This window comes from Ambystoma mexicanum, chromosome 8 (assembly GCF_040938575.1).
Source record: "Ambystoma mexicanum isolate Mex_15411 chromosome 8, UKY_AmexF1_1, whole genome shotgun sequence".
NCBI classification, from domain to species: domain Eukaryota; kingdom Metazoa; phylum Chordata; class Amphibia; order Caudata; family Ambystomatidae; genus Ambystoma; species Ambystoma mexicanum.
The window spans coordinates 1479149053-1479168746 of record NC_090929.1 but is presented as its reverse complement, the minus strand read 5'-3'; the positions used below and the strand labels follow the sequence as shown (position 1 = coordinate 1479168746).

Below are 19694 nucleotides of genomic sequence, written 5' to 3'. Positions count from 1 at the left end.
CGGCATGGCTGCCGCCGAAATCGCGTCGGGGTCCGGGTCCTCGGAATGAGGATTTCCCGGGCCATTCCGAGTTCAGAAGGCCCGGTAATTCCTCCCTCCGAGGACCCGGACACGGTCCTTTCCCATTCCCATTTAAGCCCCCATAGGGCTGAATGGGAATGGGAGAGGGAGCAAACAACGGGCCATTACGAGATGGCCCGTTGTTTGCTCCCTCTTCCCCTCGCGGGACCCGGTAAGCACGCCTGGTTTTCCCAGGCGTGCTTACCGTGTCCCGCGAGGGGACCTCGTAATGCGGCGGTACGGAGTGAACGGCGCCGGCACCTTTTACGGCGCCGTTCACTCCATACCGCCAGGGTCGTAATGAGGCCCCATGTATTTTGTGATGTGTTTGAACCTGATGACTACTTGTCGAATACATTTTTTTCAAACAAAACGTATTGACACATCTCCTTAATGAGTGTGAATGTTTACATGATTCACAATGCAACCAGTGCATATGATCTGAACTACCAAACACATACCAGTTAAACATCTAATTTTCCCAGAAAAGATACTGAATCACAAAGTAAAATCCTTTATGAAAATGCTGCCTTTTATTTTCATAATGGCTGATTGTTTCACCTATAAAAATGGGTTGGACTTTTTGTAGCACTTCAAATCTTTTGTCACACAAACAACTCCAAGCTTAACATGAAAACCAATGTCTAAAATAAGGTGCTTTAACTGCTCAATTTCTTTTGTTGTGTGTCTTGAAAGCGCAGTAGTAAACTCTGGAGTTTTTTTTTTTGCACGCACATCACTTTGTGTTCTAGTGCAATGCGGGTGGGCATTTGGTTTAATTGTGCCTTTTAATTACAGTTAAACGTGTAAAAAAAGCCTATATGTTTTAAAACGCTGCCCACGTCTGTGGTAGAATGCCCTGATAATATTAATATATAACTTCTTGTTGCAAGGGCTCCCGACCAAGACCAACATGTAGAATATGCGGGTGCATCTTGGCAAGAAATCCTGGCTACATCACTGGGGATAAATTAGCCCTGACCCTGTGATTGAATGACCTGGCTTCGATGTGTTTGTTGTTGGGTATGCTTGCTTTCGTGTTTGTGTGGGTGTTCGATCTTGCTAATTCTTGAGTGTGTTTGGTTTTGAGCATGTAAGTGCTTGTGTGTGGGCTTATGACCAATGGGGGGGTGGTGGTGTGTGTGTGTGTTTGTGAATGCACATGCTTGCTTGTTGGTGTTTGCTTGGCTGTTCATGGCCAGACCTATGGCTAGTGTTTCCGAAGACATTCTTGTGCAGAGCAGGGCCAGATAGTGGCCTAGATGTCTTTCAAAGGATAGAAAAGAACCCAAGCTTAGGCAAGTATTTATTGAAGTCTCCCCAGAGCGGAACTGTTAAACCACAAATCCCCCAGAAAGGAAATATTTTTAATCACCAATTTCCAATTTTCATAGAGGAGAATTTACAAATCACACCAGCCATCCATCACGTCTGAATTGATAGATTAAAAAAATATTCTTAGATGTGTAAAAAAAAAAAATGCTTTGACTTCATCCTGATTAAAACGCACGGACTTCTGTCTTCTGTGCCTACTTCAAACTAGTGTTAAGGGCTGCCAGCATGTTGTGCCATTTGACTGGAGGGAGAAGCCGCTATTTACACGTTTTGATCCCTAATACTGTAGTGTGAATTTGGCTATCGTAACTTCAAGGGTAGTGACCTGATCTACCACGTGCCAGTTTATGGTGGAGGGTGGATGGTGGCATTGTGTGCTGCTAGGCTGCATTTGATTGGATGTTGGTGGGTGGGCACGGAGCCGCTCTGTGTTTTCACATGTGCTCAGTCTGTGTTAAACACAAGTCACATAGTAAGCAAGGATCGTGCGTGAGACTGGAGGAGGGGATGGGGTCGAGGAGTCACATTTCACTCTGACATCACTCCCTCATTCAAAGCGCAGGCGGGGTGCTGCCGGAATAGTACAGAATCCGCTCTCTCGGAGCCGAGAAGTGAGAAGGCTTCCCGCATGCACCAGGCGAGCCGGTGCCGCGCAGGACCTCCCGAGCACTCTCAGGATCGTGGTGACAGCGCTCTTTGGCTGCAGAGGGAAGGCGGCCGCAGAGCAGGCTCAAGGTAAGTCATTGCTAGCGGGTGAAGCTTGCACAGATTAATGAAACTGACCAGCTCCTTGGCTCTTCCATCCATTTAGAATGATGAAACCACAGGGACAGCAAACTGGCAGCAAGTACTGTTAGAGCAGGCATGCATGTGTGTGCACGCGAGTTACACACGGGCGCTGTTTCTCCAGAAAGGTTGCACTTTGATGCTGTAACAATTCCGTTCCTCTGTAAATTAGTGCAGAGACACCGAACATGTAAAGTCACATTCCACATTAGAGGGGTATAAACATTCGTGCACATCTGAGCCGCACTAGATAAAACAGCCTCCTTTAAGAAAAGTCTAGAAGTATATTAAATATATTGGTATTCCTTTCTTGTTCTTAATTCTGCGTAATGAACCATCCTTCCTCCCTGCCTAAACCCCCCTGCCCGCCTTCCCTCCCTCCTTCCTTCCCTCCCTCCCTCCCTCTCTCTTTTTCTTTCTTTCTTTCTTTCTTTCTTTCTTTCTTTCTTTCTTTCTTTCTTTCTTTCTTTCTTTCTTTCTTTCTTTCTCCCCCTTCGCCAGTCCCTCTTTCTTTATTTCCTTAATTATTTACTGCCCGTCTTGCTATTCTACCCCTGTCATCCACGTTTAGTTTTCTTTTCTTTTTTAGAGTCTCAAGACAGAAATGTACTTGGTGTCCCTGGTGACTGACAGGGCAACATGCCGGATCGAGGGATACAAAAAATGCTCGTTGTTAGAATGTAGGTTACCCTACATTTAGGTCGTTCCGTACTTACCATAGAGGTATTTTATATCCGAGCTTGTTTTGGTCGAATTGTTATGTCGTATGACTGGAATGTGACTAACTAATGAGCCGAGTAGCACTGTTTTAAACCTCCATTATTGGCGTGAACTCAGGACACTGATCAGTTGTGCTGTTTTCTCGGCTCCTCGCTTCCTATAGTAGTAGTAGCCAATCAGAGCTAGAGCCCACACCGAGCTGATCACTGATTGGATTTAGCACACCACACATGTCCCTTTTATTCAGTTCATGCCAGACAGTGGCCGTGTTATTCTGGTCGTCACGGGTGCTGGTGCTATCTTTAGATCGGGTCAGCTGGAGCATATGCATTTTTTTTGGGTGCAGCGCTGCCAGCATTAGCATCGGCTGTATCTGTTCCCTTTGTGGTTTCTGTTATTTAAAGCTCTGCTGTCAGCTCGAGCTTTGTGTTTTTGAACGGGGTCTACTCAAGCATGAAGCAAATCGAGGGTTGGTTACAGTACATTAAGGAAGACGATACAACAAGGAGCGGACAAAGACAGCATGGGGGTGGCGGGTACATATCTCAGACTGACATGCCATGTTAAAATGTTGGCAGCAGTAGAAAGGTGTGACAGATGGCTTTAAATTCGGCCTTCCAACGCCCTTCGCTTCCTAACATGTCCTCCTTCTTCCCTCACTCCAACTCTCCTTCCTTCCCTCCTGCGCTCGCTGCTGCCTTCCTCCCTCCCCAACCTTCCTTCCTTCCTTCCTTCCTTCCTTCCTTCCTTCCTTCCTTCCTTCCTTCCTTCCTTCCTTCCTTCCTTCCTTCCTTCCTTCCTTCCTTCCTTCCTTCCTTCCTTCCTTCCTTCCTTCCTTCCTTCCTTCCTTCCTTCCTTTCTTTTCTCCCATTCCTTCTTTCATTATTCACGCCATACCACTTGTTTTTCATGTGCCCCTCCTTTTGCCTTTTCACACTTGCAATTATTCTATGCTAAGCCCTCATTATCTTCTATAGATGCCTGGATTCTATTGTACTTTTGAATTAACTCATATGATAGTTGCCTTGAATACATTTTCCTTTTTTTGCATGTTTAGGGGTTGCTACCTGCTTTCTTATGGCAACTTCAAAGGCACTTGAAAATTAGACATTTAAAGCAAAACATTATAAATAAACTTCAACATAAACATGTGAATGTACAAATCAATATTTACACGGATTTGTTCAAAACCAAACTAAAAGCCTACCTCCTCGCCACCGAGTTACCCTCTTAACTTACCTCTCATCGGTCTTCTAGCTAACATGTTACCTTGCCTCTAACCTGCCTCTGTCCCTCACTTTCTCTGCCTCCACTCTAGCACTTCATCCACCATGGTCACCTCCCTATCACAGCTGGCTCTGTTTATCTGCACCATGGTCCATTGTTAAAATAACATATATGTGCACACCTCACCAACCAGTCCTAATCTTAATGAACTGGATATATTACATCTATGTTTTATCCCCAGCCACTAGGCTTATCATATAGAGAGGCAATGGATTGCGATGGAGTGGTTGATAGTGCCAGAGGCCTCTGGCGGGCCGAGAATAATCAGTGGCGTGACACCACTGACACCTGCGGCTCTGCTCATTCTAGGACTATTACCAGGTTGGACTCTGTCCCCAAAACATACTGAAAAGCATCAAGTGAAGTGGTGGGCTAAAAAAAAACTGTCTGGATGTCTGGTTCCAACCATTTCCAGAAACTGAAATTCATCCCAAATTGGATGGAACTGAGGAACCAGAAGACAATTATTATTTGATCATTATTATTATTATTATTATTATTATTATTATTATTATTATTATTATTATTATTATTATTTAACAGGAGACAAGCAGATGGCTTTTAGGATGGAATTAATCATTGCAATGCCAGACCTTAGTTAATGAGATCAGGAAATCAGAGGTAACCAATTTTAAGATCTTCAAAGGGCAAAAATCAAGAGGGTAATCAGAAGAAAGGCCTGCCATCGTAGGTCTAAGAGAGGTAGACACGATGAACTTAAATAAATGGAATTCACCTAAGGAAAGTAAAGGAGACTCAGAAAACAATTCAAAGTTTGCAAGTTTGCAAAATAGATGGGTGGACATTATAACACATTTAATCAATTTTACATGAAGTAAGTTTGATGAATAACCAGAAAGCCAGAAATAGAGGAAGTGAGGATTTGGTAGCTAAGCGTTGTGGGTGTCTGTGTGTGTGTGGTTGAAATACAGAAATACATCTTTTGTAAGATAATAATCATGATACTAGTGTTTAGGGTAATAGGTTATTCGGCTGATTAAATAATGCAGTTGTACTCTTGTGTAATAATTGAGTAACACACTTTGTTATTGAGCTGTTATGTCCATTGCAACACGGCTATAACGTTTTACAATGAGGTTTGGCATCCCCCAGGGAATGAGACGACCATGGACCATCCTGCATTTGTGCAGGCGAGGGGAGTACATAAGAAGGAGAACAGGAATGCCCAATAGGCAGGAGAAGATAACTAGATCTGCTAAAATTCCAGATTTAAAGCTTGATATACTATACAAGTGACTATAGGCAAAGAGTCTTAAATAGGTAAGCATAAATGTGGCAACAGCCCATGTCTGCACCTTGTGATCAACATAGACATCGTTGACGCCTTTTGGTATTGACAATGTCAGCATCTCAGGAATCAAGCCAGGGTTGTGAACAGGCTCTGGAACCTTGATTGTAATGAAGATATCAGATCATGTGTATCAAGCATGTTTCAGTCTAGAGACCTGTGAAGCTTAAGCCCAGCCTCGTCCAAATGCCTGTGGCCAGATGATGAAGAATTAGCCATGCAAGGAAAGGATGTGGAGGCGCACCAAGGGCAGTGACCACACAGGATACTTAGACATTTAGCAGTGCATTTAGGTTGAAGATGGATGATCAGAAAACACTTACAAGAATCACAGTTTGATCACTTTCGGTGATCAGTATGAAAACCTAAGTGCAGCTTTCAAACCATGTAAAATATTCGTCTATAATAAGGTTCAATGTTGCAGAAAATATACCTCAGAGTCTCACACTGGCTTACAGACTTCCTGGTGATCACACTTCACTCTTTTCCTTCCACAATAATTGTAAAGGCTGCTAAGCCTAGGTGCCCCACATCAAATGCTGGATGTCAGACCCACCAGCCATCTAAAAAATAGAAGAGTCACAGTGGGGGTCAGGTATGCATTTGTTGAAATAGACCAACACTCAGGCCCATATCATTCCCAAGCTTCCTCTACTCCCCTCCATTCCTAAGGACGCTTCCAAACATACATTATGTTCTTGCATGAAACTGGATTGACTAGAACCTTTCAATTATAGAGACACCTTAGTGTTACCCAAGGGATTTCTTCACTCTGGTGGACCTGAGTGCATGGTGTGCGTGCATGATGCAAAGCACATACTGTCCCTTGTACCAGGTCCTGAAAGGGATCCTGACACAGGTCAGATACTGCCATCTTGCAGGACACCTCAGACTGTGGAAGATTTTGGTTCCTGAAAGAACATGACTGGTGAAAATGTCTTTGGTTTAAGTACAATTCACACAAAAAGATGACTATAATGTGAGGTGGAAATACTGAGAGGGTGGTCACTCATTATTATTGGGTTGATATGTCAAACCATATAGTAGGGCTGTACAAAACCTGTCACCCACAGACATAAGGGCTGGTTAATTGAGCCAAAACATAACTTTCATCTGGAAAGGAGCACCGCTTGGCTAAGGTTTCTTAGTTGGACTGTCATTGCAACTGAGCCTCCACTACAAAAGGCTGGTGTGTCACCTATGTGGGGAAAACTATAACTGAAGGTGCTGCCAGGTTGTTGCACAAGTCATAACTGTGCAGCAATGGTGGCATTGTTGTTTTTGGGCTACATGTACCTCATAGTTCTTCTCATGAACTTTGTTAGTTGTTGATTTATGTGTTTGCTTTATCAATAGCTCACTGTAGTCTTGTCATTGCTCCTTGCTATGAAGAGGTCAGTTTGTGATGGCTTGTAGATCACACTTGTGCAGTAAGAATTCTTAAGTCACTTTTCCCCATGGCTTTTTACTGAGGGAGTTCAACCTAGCCAGACGTGTTTGGAATGTGTCGGACCCCAATGTTGTGTTCCACATCAACCTGTGGCTCCTCAGGTCTTTGTGATGCATACCCACTCTGCCACTGGCTATTGTTGCTCCTGGAGGACCAACCTGTGACATAAGAAAACGAATGTACTTCGCTTCCTCTGCCTTCTGGGTGAGAACAACCCAATCCTTTCATCAGTTGCATTGGTCTACACTTCACACCCAGCCTCTCATATGGGACCAGCTTTGCCTAGTGATGTCTTTAGGGACTCAAACACTTTCTGACACATATTCTCCCAATTAATATCTCTGGCTATCAGATCTAGGAAGCAGAGATGGAGGAGAACTGTGGGTGGTAATGGACATCTCAGTTACGCCTGTGATTCCTTCAAGGTCTAAAACCACTTCTCAATTCATTCCTCTTTCTGTCCAATGACAGACAGCATCCATCTGCACAAGTGTCCCAATGACCAGCACATTGCCATTTAGGGAACATTTCCAAGGGCAATATACACGTATATGCCTTGATGTTTATCGCCACCCGTCTAATCCACTTTTCCACTGCCTTGATATTTAGGGTGGGAGTTCCAGACCGGGCTGAAACTGGCAAAATCATCCAGCTTCATAGATAGAATGGTTACAACCTGACAATGACATTAAGATATGATAAGCAAAATACTATCAAGATGCCAAGGTACATTTTTTGGAACTCATGGGAAGGTGATATGGTGCTTGAACCCTGATTGACTATTGGCTTCATACTCCAGTGACCTCATGTTTAATGCACGATGGAGACAACAGGAAAAGTTCCCCTTTATGTATGATCTTATACAGTCATGACATGGCTCAAGCATCACCCAAGGTGACCTAGTAAGCCTGCATGTAGGCAAGATAATCTGGTTGAATAACTGGACTTCCACACTAACTAAGCCACTCACAAACCTGATGGTGGCGGCCAGTGCCAGCATTTCCTGCAGCTGCCTGATGTCCTCTATGTATATATATAAAGGTAACTTTAGTAGGAAGTTCTGCGAGAAATAGGTCACTTTTGCTAAATTCCCACCTTCCACTGGTGTCAGAAATGCTTGTTTTCATACGAGATGGTTATTTGGTGGCAAAGATTCTTGGCACAAAAATCATTTAATCAGATCCACCATTTGTGATTCCTTCTAGACCCTTAACTGCTTTTAAAACATCTTCATGATATGATATGATAGGTTATTTATAATGTGCTTAATACCCAGAGTTTTCTAAGTGTGGACCCGGGGATCAAACCTGTGTTGCTCCGTGTCGTCTTGCTTCCAAGATGAGTACGTTGCCCCTGAGCTATCCTCCCAAGACAACACAAAATAAAATAAACATCTGCAATATGAAATTCTGTCTTAGATATTTTTTAAAGGAACATGTCGTTCTACCATGTGACCTCTGGGCCATAATCCTGGGTGCTTTCTTTTCAAATATAGGACCCATGTTACTGGACAAAGTTAGAGATGTTAACCACTTTTGGAGCAATTGATGGCCTTCCATAGTATGGATTGAAAGTGGCAATGTGTTTAATAGCTGCAAATCCAGCATAAACAATGATGCACATATGTATGTAGATATGCATGCATGGGATTTATAAAGCACACACCTAACTGGGAAGCACCTCAGATCTATACATCGGAGAGTCATTCAGAGGGGTTACAGATAAAGTGTTGGGGTAGCAGAAGTAGCTGGAATGGGTAGGAGGAGCAGTGGAGGGGCTTGATCTCCAGCGAGGGAGAAATGGAGTGATCAGTGGGTGAACTAATGAGTTATGTAAGTAACAATACTGAAAATCTAGAATTGTCTGATACCTCAACCCTTGACTAGACACTATTGCATAAATGGAGTGCCTCCATGTATTAGTCACAAATGAAAGCCATTTTGCTTCAAGGTTCATGTACTGCATCCTGCTGGCCACACACAGCCAGTGTAACGGCCACAGCATTGATAACATATGCTCTCCCAGCAGATCTTTATCTGAAAGTAGGTCGCCATGTTTGGAATTCATTCAAGACATGCCACAAAAAACCCAACTGTTGGCTGCTACTACAGTGCAGATTTAAAGAGAGGACTGCTTCTACCACTTCCACCCTGTTATCGAAGACACAGTAGTGGAAGATCCCCCCGGTACCCCAAAGAACTATCTGTGCCTCAAGGGGCAGAGCTCAATGGATGTTACACAATACGTTAATGGCGGATGCTACAGTCATTGTGTGAGGGACAATGTAATTAAGTCCAAATCCTTTTAATGATAAACATGAGTCATCAAAATAGTGAAAGGCCGAAATAATATGATAATTAGCCATACAATGCAGAAGGGAACAATGCTCAAAAGTGCTTGAGACCGATCCTAAGTTGCATGTCTTCCTCATACAAATAGAAATTGTAACCAAAAACAGTGGCAAATGATATATAGAGAGTTCAAATTGGATGGTATCAGGTAATAATGACCCTATACATAATGTTGCTGGGAAAAGCCATTGGCGACATTATATATGGTGACATTATGTATGGGGATGGGTTGCAGGGATGTCCCCTGCTCCCCTTGTATTGCTACTTTTTTTTGTTAGGAGATATTTTTGGAGGGGTATATTATTACATGGAACCAATTGAATGAGGTCTATAAAGATTCCTGGGTAATGGTGACCTGATTTTCCAAACCAAAAACCGGGGCAAGTTTTCAAAGTTACTCATAGAAAAAGGACATCAATTGTGGAACCCAAAAAATCAGAATGGCTAAGAACGCCAAATGATAGGCATATCGAAGTTTGTATTTTCCTTTGAGATATTGTTCTCAGATCGTTCCCTTCTTTCTGAGTCAGGTTAGGGTTACTTCACCGATTGCAGAAGCAGTTTGAATCGCAGAAATGCTTACAGGGAATGTGAACACTTCCGATGTGCATTTACCCAATCAATGCCACCCTCCCTAGTACCCATCCTTCATTGCATTACCCAGTGCTTTAAGTGGGGTAAGAAATTGAGGAGGGCCCTCGTTTGGGGGCGTTTCTTCCATTGTGGGCATGGCCTAAAAAGTGCACAAATCATAGTAAGATGCGCAAACAAATATATAAATGTATGTGAGCATTTATATGTTTGTATGCGCACTACTATGGTTTGTGCAATTTTCAAGCCATCTTTTACAAACATAACAATGTTACATATTTCTATGTTTATAAAAGGTGGTTTGAAAAGTGCACAAACCATAGTAAGTTACGCACACTTGTGTGCTTACTGTGGATTGTGTACTTTTCAAGCCTCCTTTTATAAATATAGACGTTTGTAACATACTTCTATGTTGATAAAAGATGGCTTGAAAAGTTAACAATTCAAGGCATCTTTTATAAAGCGTTGAGGACGGACAAAACCCAAGGTGGCTTTGTCCGTCGACAAAGCTTTATAAAAGATGCTTTGAATTGTGTACGTTTCAAGTCGTCTTTTATAAACATAGAAATATTTGTACGCTTCAAAAGATGGCTTGAAACTTACACAATTGAAGGCATCTTTTATAAAGCTTTGCCGACGGAAAAAGGCGCCTCGGGCTCAGTGATCTCTGCTCAGAGCAGATAGATCACAGAGCCCGAGACGTTTCACCTTCTGGGAACCTGCGGGTTCCGTGATCTAATCTGCATATTAGATCACGGAGCCCACAAGGGTCAGTGACCTGGAGAGGGCAAACAAAGGGACAGTAACTTCCTCTGATGACCCCTCATCAGAGTGGTCATCAGAGGAAGTTACAGTGACTGACAGAAGGGCCGGCCAGCATCAGCGACGCTGTGGCTGGTGGGCACTTTTGCAGGCTCACCTGACATTAAACTGGCGGGCGCATCTCCCATCGCGGCTGCGGCGGGATAATGCGTCCCGCCAATGTTGTGTGGGACCTGGGGGCCCCGGCAGGGCCCCGGCTCGGCCCCACTTTTTGGAGACTGCCGGGGCCCGCCCCGGCTGGACCCGACCCACTTAAAGCATTGATTATTCCTTCCTCTATCCATTATACTGTCTTCTAAGTTCTATTCTATTCCATGATTCACCCCCACTGTTTTGTCATCTCTTCTTTTCTCTTTTTTCTTTGGCTTGGAGCCTTCTGCCTTGCTGTATGTAACAAGAGGTGCTTGTCACACTCTCTCTCCCTCACACAAGTCTTTTCCTGCATCTAGAAACTGACTAGTTACCAAAGCAATGCTCTGATGACAATGTAGTTTCAATGCCTTTCCATAAAACTGGAACATTGTAATGTTTTGCATAGGTGTATTGGTACAGGAGGACATGGTGAGAACAACTGGGGCTGCCCCCCCCCCAAACTGGGACGTCCGATCATTACCACAAGTAAGGATTCTAGGTGCACACTTCAGTGGGACAGGAACTGACTTTGAATGGCCGTGTATACCCCCTTAATCCATATCAGCAAATGTTTCAATATCTCTTGCTTATTAATAGAATGAAACGGAAAACAGACTTATCCATGTGTAACAACACGTAGACACAGGGGATACCAACTTCCAATCACAGATCTTTCAACAACAACTCCAGGATATACTGCATATCACTGGTTGGATGAAACAGGCATTGCATAGGTTGAGAAGGCTCTCATGCTCCATACAAATCTGCATGTGCTTCCAATTGGTGTTGTTAGTGAAGTAAGCCATGTTGTAGTTTTCATGAAGAGTAGAAAATGATGTGCAAATCAAAGTAAGAATCTGTGTTTAGCTACATTAGCACCCAGGGGTGTGCGAACAGCCACCGCATCAGCTGTGCATGCCACAGTCAGAAGGCTTCTAAAGTGGATCTGCTGTGCATGCCGCGTCCCATCGCCTCATCCTCCATCAACTGCTGTGCCCCCATACATTCCCCACTGCATCACTCTGCCCCAAACCAACACTTACCATAGTATTACAGGGCCTGCTGTACATCTCCCAATTGCTGCCAATCAAAATGGCGGAGGGACTCTGAGTAGCCCCCTTTGCTATTTCCGGTCAGCCTTTTTTTCCTTGCTATGGCTCGTGGGAGGCTGGTCAGGGTTCTGGGGGGTAGTAATTCGGCCTTTTTGGGCAGGAGCGTGGTCTTCCGTGTGTTTTCGCGTGGCCAGCTTGATACGGAGTGATTTGGCACGTGAAATTCTTGCACGTCAGCGTGTAACTTGAGGAAAGTCCCTTAGCACGTAGGCGCGTCAGCACGCATACGCGATTTCATTGGACCAAAGGCCCTCAGCGAGTAAGCGCGTCTGTGACGTATCGCGCACGGGCCTGTACGTGCTTTTCCTGGGGTTCGGTGCGTGTGTTTTCCAGGCGTTGGGGTTCACACGCTATTACTTCACAGCGGGTGGGTGTTGGTTACGCGTTCTTCTACACGCAAGGCAGACGGTGAGTGGTACCCCGCTCGCCCAGGCCCACTCACGTGTGAAACTTCACGCGCACCCCTGAAATACATGTACCCAGGCCAATCGCGTGTTAAACTTCACGCGCACCCCTGAAATGCACGTACTCAGGCCAATCGCATGGGAAACTTCACGTGCACACCTGGAATACACGTATCCAGGCCAATCGCATGGGAAACTTCACGTGCACCCCTGGAATACACGTACACAGGCCAATCGTGTGTGAAACTTCCCGCGCACCCCTGAAATACACATACCCAGGCCAATCGCGTGTGAAACTTCCCGCGCACCCCTGAAATACACGTACCCAGGCCAATCGCATGTGAAACTTCCCGCGCACCCCTGAAATACACGTACCCGGGCCAATCACGTGTGAAACTACCCGCAAGCCCCTGAAATACACGTACCCCGCTCCCCCAGGCCTAATCGTGTGTGAAACTTCCCGCGCACCCCTGAAATACACATACCCAGGCCAATGACGTGTGAAACTTCCCGCGCACCCCTGGAATACACGTACCCAGGCCAATCACGTGTAAAAATTCACGCGAACAACAGTTATACACGTACCCCACTCGCACAGGCCCTTTCGCGTGTGGAAGTTACAGCGAAACCTGTAATACACGTTCCCCGCTTGGCGTTTGCTGTTTGGCAGTCCGGTAAACTGGTCCAGGGTTGGCGCAGCCCTTTGCGCTGGATTGGGGATTTTGATGGCTTTTCCTTGCGCAAGAGCGTTCTTGGGGGCGTAACTGGCGCTGCTGCAGGGTTACTGCGCCACTCTGCGCCACGGCTGCTTTTGGAGGCTAAAATCCATGAATACGCTGTGCGCGGAAATCAATTTTAGTGCACACGGCTGGCGCAGACATTCACACCGGAACACTGCTCACCAGCCGCGTGCGCCACTTTTGTGCGAATTTCTATGAATTACCCTGATAGTATCATAACCTATCTTGTTATTTAGATCTGAATTCCAACTGCAAGCCACATGTTTTAATCAAGGCACAACTAGTGACGTGTCCTTTCATTCTGGTTGATTAATTGAGTGGCAATGCATTTGGTAATGGCATTTACTATTTTTTGTGCAATTTACAAAACTGTATTAAAAAGAGGATTGTTCAACATGATTTCCTCCTCCTCTTCCTCCTCCCTCCTCCTTCTTCTTCTTCTTCTTCTTCTTCTTCTTCTTCTTCTTCTTCTTCTTCTTCTTCTTCTTCTTCTTCTTCTTCTTCTTCTCCTCATTATTGTTATTATTTTCATTGTTTTGTTTTATCTTTATTTTAGTATTATACTGTAAACAAAAAGTCAACTTTTAATACAAACAAATAAACAAAATCCAAATCTTTAAAACTCATATAATATTTAGTTCTGAATGTCCCATGTCAGGAAGAATGATCAAGTATACAATAAGAAAAAAGAGAATAACAAGAAAAACAAGAAAAAGTTAAAAGCACCAGTCAGTATGCATCTATTTTGTCCCTTATTTAATCTTAAATATTTAAAATGTATTTGATTTGCGACCAAAATTTCGTTACAAAGAGCACCACAAGACCTTCCTCTTTGCTTCTGCCTTTGCCCCCCTTCTCCCCTGCTGATCAGTTTCTCTCTCGGCACTGTGCACCTGGCCACCCTCTGTCTTCCGGGCCCAGCTACCTTCTCACCCTGCCACCCTCCTGCACTGCCTCCGGGCCCCCCCTTGCACTGGGGACTGTATCTGTACCCATACAGTACCCTACCCCCTTTTCTTCTGCACTTATCAAACATACCTTGTCTGCTAAACCCAGCACTTGCCACTTTCTGGCTGCACTACCACTGTTGGTTGTCTTTATTTATTTATTATTATTTATTCTGTTTTTCTCCTCTGCACCGCACTTTCCACTTCTCCCCCCTTCCCTGCACTTCTCCCCTTTTCCCTTTCCCCATGCACTTGCAGGTTCTCAATGTCACTGGGCCTAGTAAGATTGTTGTTTTTGTTCTCCGCTGTTCCCCTCCCTTGCCTTGTCGCGCTGGAAAACACTTGTGTACGAGCGCGATATAATTAAAATATCAATATCATTATCAATATCAATACAGGCATCCCAGTTACCACTCATAACATTATTCCATAGTCGTTTACAGTTACTAGATTCTCCCTGTACATTTGCATTATTATTATTATTATCATTATTATCATTAGTATCACTGACTGTGGCATGCACTCTGCTCCCCAATGAGCACATAGGGTGAGAAAGTACATCATGTTTGCTGAAGTTTGAGAAGCAACATTGAAGGCAACCAGCCGACCTGTTCTCGTGGACCCTGACCCTCTGTGCCAGAATTATTTTATGCCAAGCTCGGAGGGATGAGCTACCGTCTGAAAAGAAGGCCACGCTCACAGGAAGTAGGGCACAGTAGCCGGATCCCAAGAGAGAAGATGACTGCAGATTCTGATGAGCGTTTGCATTCCTTGTGTGGGTACCACCAGCAGTGGATCCCAGAGACCCTGATTCCAGATGTTACCGCCACTGATGCGTGCTGCGTGTATATTTCTATCCGGGTCAAAGGTCAGCACTGGGAGAGAAGCCTCAGGGCAGACTTGGCTCATGGCCATTTCTCCCCTACTGTTTTTGTGATTGAAGGCAGAGACAGATACTGTTTACATAGGGATCTTCATTTCACAGTGGCTCATCCAGACCAGTGAGATGCCTCTGCACCTTCTCCTAAACAGACTGATAGACATTTTGAGAACGAAATAGGAATTGTGTGCTATTCAGATTCACTCTTTTGGGATGGCAGTGGAGTAACTTTGCTGAAAATGTTGGGGGGCATAACATCCAAATGAAAGGTGCCCCTGCCAAAATAAGTGTCACAGAATGATGTGCCACAAAAGATGGGGAGGACAAACACCCTTGCCCCCCCCCCCCCATCCCTTAAATTAAGCACACGCGGATTCGTGAATCTATTTCTTTGCTACATTGCCAGGTACTCTTATCGGAATCTGGCTCATGAAATACATTTATTTTGGGTAGTATCGGGCGTGGACCACGCTTCAAGAACTACCAGAGCGCTGCACATCAGAGGTTAATAGGATGACACATTACAGGGCAAAGTTACAATAGGGCTGTGTTACATTGCAATTAAGCAAAAAGAGCAGCAATTAGGGAAGAGGTTGGGTTGGCAAGAGTGGGATTGGGGTGTAATGCTGCTTAAAGAGGGTACGCCGTGAAATGTATTTCAGTAGTGCTTTTTACATCACACATTTTTAGTCTTAAAGATTTGATTGTTCATTCATTCATTCTAACATTTATTTTGCTGTGTCTCAGATGTCAATTCTGCATGATCGAGTGTGCCAAATCTTGCCATGTGGTTATTAAGCACTTCAATGCCTCGTCGAGGCATCTGGAAACACAATTATTATTACCTCTTGAGATTGATTCTCACTTTATAGACGTCGGGAGGATGAATAACTTATGTGCCAGGGTTCAGACTTTTGGAGTTGGTGGAATAACAGCACCCTTGCCAACCAAGCTATGTTAGTGGACTGGCATTCGAAAAGGGGATATTATGCAGCATAAGTGTGGGCACGGGGCAAAAAGTAAGGTCATTTCCCACAGTCCCCTCTTCCACTTTCGTCCACTTTCTTCGGTCATGGGACTCTGTGGATGTAATGTAGAGGTGTTGAGGCAACATTTTGAAATTCTCCACACACATGGCAGTTTTTTTAGGGTGAAAGGCCAAAGGTCGGTGAGGGACGGTTGAGAAATAAGACATGGGTGCTATAGGAGAGGATATTGAGTAAATCGGCAAGAAACATGAACACATCAACAGATTTGCCAGCGACTAGCAGCACTGAATAAAAAAAAAAATAACAGTAAAGATGAATGAAAACACCAATCATAGATCTAAGACATTAGGCCTCATTACAAGTGTGCCGGTCCGGTAATAACCGCGCCGGTAAGCCTACCCGCACCGTTGTTACCGGACCGGCACACTGCACGTCTGCGGGTGGATGCAGTCCCGCCCGCCAGGTCAGACCTGGCAGGTGGGACGGCACCCGCCCGCAGACTTCTTTGGAAGCACCGTTATTAATGGAGCTGGTGCTTCCATCATCAAATGGGAAAGGGGATTTACAATTACCGCCGCCTGACTTACCGGACCTCTGGGGCTGTAATGCCCCGGTTATTCCGGCAAGTCAGGTGGCGATAATTCATTACGGGTCTGGCAGCTACCTGCCAGTTTTACCAGCACTGTTACCGCTGGACTCGTAATGAGGTCCATTATTGGTTAGATAACTACATTCCTTAATGATCGGTGCAGCTAATCTAAGAATAGTTTCAATAGTTTCGATTTTATCCTTTTCTGAACTTTGGTCATCTTCTTTTTGTCTTCGGTCTGGAGGGGTCTTGGTCGCATTTTTAACATTGCTATGGTTTTAAAGTGACAAATTGAAAAGTAAAAAAGTCACTCATAATCATCACAAAGCAACGTTGATTTAAGTTCCACACCACAAGCTATACTTAAGCAATAGAACCTGAGGACGGGGGCATTACTGTTAGGTTAATGCCCCGGGGCAATAGCGTAGTCCCGGGGGCATTATCCTTCCGGAAATATCCCCATCTGTGGGTTCTATTAGTATCCCAGCACGTTGTACCGGAGGACTAATAGAAATTATTCTTGTGTCGAGAAACAGCAGTGCAACCGTTTCTCGAATCGAGAAAAAAAAAGCAACACAAATGGCTGCCAGGGATCAGGGAGAAGGGACTTCACGTTGTCCCTTCTCCCTTTCCATGACGGCCATTAAAACTAATGAAAAAAAGTAAACACAAAAAATGGCCCCCATGCAACAGGGAGTAGGGACTACACGTAGTTCTTGTTCTTTCTCCCGTCAGGCTACCTTTCCATGGCAACATGACGGAAGAAAGAAAAGGAACTGCGAGGGACGCAGCACGCACCCCTTGTCAGGTAAGTCTTTTTTGCCCAGATAAGGAACCAGCGAGGTCCAATCATGTTGTTTGTAACAATCTGATCGACCCTCCCTCTCTGGGTACTAATAAACTATCATATGAAACCAGACGGCCATGGTACAGGACTGAGAAATACTGCTGAGATGGTTTTAACAGAAAATGGAGAACATTTTGAACGAACAATACAGTTTTTCAGATTTTGGATCAACTCATTCAAGACTTGTCTGAGAAATAGTTCAGTTGAATGCTTTGTTCAAAGGGTTAGTTTACATCTTCTTGAAAGTTAGTTCAGATGTTTTCTCTGGGTTTGTTTGATGGCATTCCAGAGTTGTAGGCATTCACACGGAATGCTTTAACCATGTTTTATTTGACTTTTGAAATGTTGCTGGTGAATATTCCTAGCCTTGGTTCAGTGTCCAGGTTGAGCAGTACCACACTACCAGAATCCACAGATAAACAGGCCGTTTGTTTCAGGATTCTGTGCGTCAAGGGCCCAGTGGAACGAATTCAGACTATTTTCAATGTGTCCTCATTTTTTGGACTTCAGGGGTGGTCAGTCACATTGCACCTTCAGCAGTTTGTCTAGCAGCTGTTTGAAGGCCGGGTTTAATTACTTTAAAGTAATACAAAACAACTATTACTATGGAGCTGGTTTGCTTCTCACACTGCTTTGCATGTTAGGAGGAGAGCATTTTGTAAAACTTAGCTACAAGTTGGTTCCTTTGGCAGCCGGTTTTTTGCCTTATGGTAAGAGGTAATCGTGATCTCTGAATGTAGCAAGTCGGGAGGCGTATATGGCCACTAATGGCCCACCATCCCAAACCTACGTAGGTAGGATCGTGCCACGTGATGGCCTGGACCATGGATGTAGGCCGTTACCAGCCGTGTATGCCCTCTGACAAGGGAGTGATAGATATTCACACACCTAGGTTCCCCAGGGTTATGTTTTTTCTTTCTTTTTTTATGAGAGATGGACTCTGCATGGATTGCATGAGCCCAAACGCTCATAACATTTTTTTTAAAAGGCTGTCTGCCCCGATGGAAAAGGGGACTTAGTCCCTTTTCTATTTCCATGTCAGCAGTGGAAATAGGAGCAGCGGGACGCAAACAGAAAGCAATGGTGCAGCAGGTAAGTGGGAAGGGAGAGAGGGAGGTGGTGGAGAAAGGGGTCAGGATATCTTTAGGGGTGGGGATGTGAAGCGCCACCCAAGAAAGTGCCTCAGGTGGCTGGAAAAAGCAGGCGCTACACAGTGTATTATCGCTCGCTTTTCTTGCCACCTGAATATCCGAGCACCCTTCCCTGGGTGCAAATCGAACATAGATGTCTAACTTTATGTGCCTGGTAGTCTTTGTATTTCAGGGTTAGGCACCAAGAAAAGATTCTTGGTGTCACACAGACAAAATAACGTATCTTTCTTTCAGTGACAGATATGGTCTTGGAATCCAGTTATGCTGGATTGGCTCCCATGCCCTGTCCATCTATGTGGGATTGCTGGTAGTAATTGATTAGGTATGACAGTGGGTACATGTTGAAAAAGACCCAATGCTGATTTTAAGTCATTTTGATGAAATGAAGGGACCCACTAAAGATTCGCTTCTGTGGTTTGCACAGACTCTTTTAGTCGTGTATTCAAGAGTTTGGGGTCCTGTCTATCAAAGGTTACAGAGAGATCTAGGAATATGAGGAATGCTTGTTTTTCTTTCTCATGAAGTGGTTCCCTGTAATGCTTGTTTATGTCATAACTATGGGGCTGGCACCTAACTTTAAGGTTTTAGCCAGCTGGAGGCTTTCCCTTTGCCAAGGAATGCATTCATGATGACTGCAGTTTTGCTGCTAGGGTTTGGAGGTTGTCCGGGTTTCAAAGCACTGGACATGGTTCTGATATCATGTTGGAGGTATTAACCTTGCAGACTGGTTTGTTTTGCTCACCCAACTCTAGAGGATAGAAATGGGGAAAATATGTTTAGTTAAGTGGAAGGAAAGGATGGCATGGCAATGGGACATGCTTTCTTGCTTTATCCTCGCAGTGAGTGCTTGAAAAGTGTATAAGAGTTATCTGGTGTGGGCACGATTTTTAGAGCTTCACGGTTTGTTTTTTCAAGAACAATATTGAAAATCTCCCACAAATGATTAGATGTGTCATTGGATATCACTATTCCGTCTTCGCTACTTTGTGGTATTTTCTCCTTTCAACTATGCTTCAAATATTGTCCCCCTGAGGGTAGGATCTGCAGCATTGGCAATCCAGATCTCAGCTTTATTTTTTAGCTTTACAAGATCCACATGTCTGCTTTGTCCAAACTTTAACCTTAACCTTTTCAAGATCATGGGTATGCTAATACTGCGAGTATGATCTGCGTCTATTCTTGCAAAGGTATT

At 44.4% G+C, this 19694-nt stretch overlaps 1 protein-coding gene across 1 annotated transcript in view; it reads left to right on the top strand.

Annotated features, from left to right (window-relative positions):
- Nucleotides 1-1948: 1948 nt before the first annotated feature.
- Nucleotides 1949-19694, top strand: part of KAZALD1 (Kazal type serine peptidase inhibitor domain 1) — a 203183-nt gene continuing 185437 nt past the window's right edge. Inside the window, exon 1 of the mRNA XM_069611649.1 lies at nt 1949-2130. The gene's annotated coding sequence lies outside the window, so the exon portion shown is untranslated. The remainder of the gene's footprint in view (nt 2131-19694) is intronic.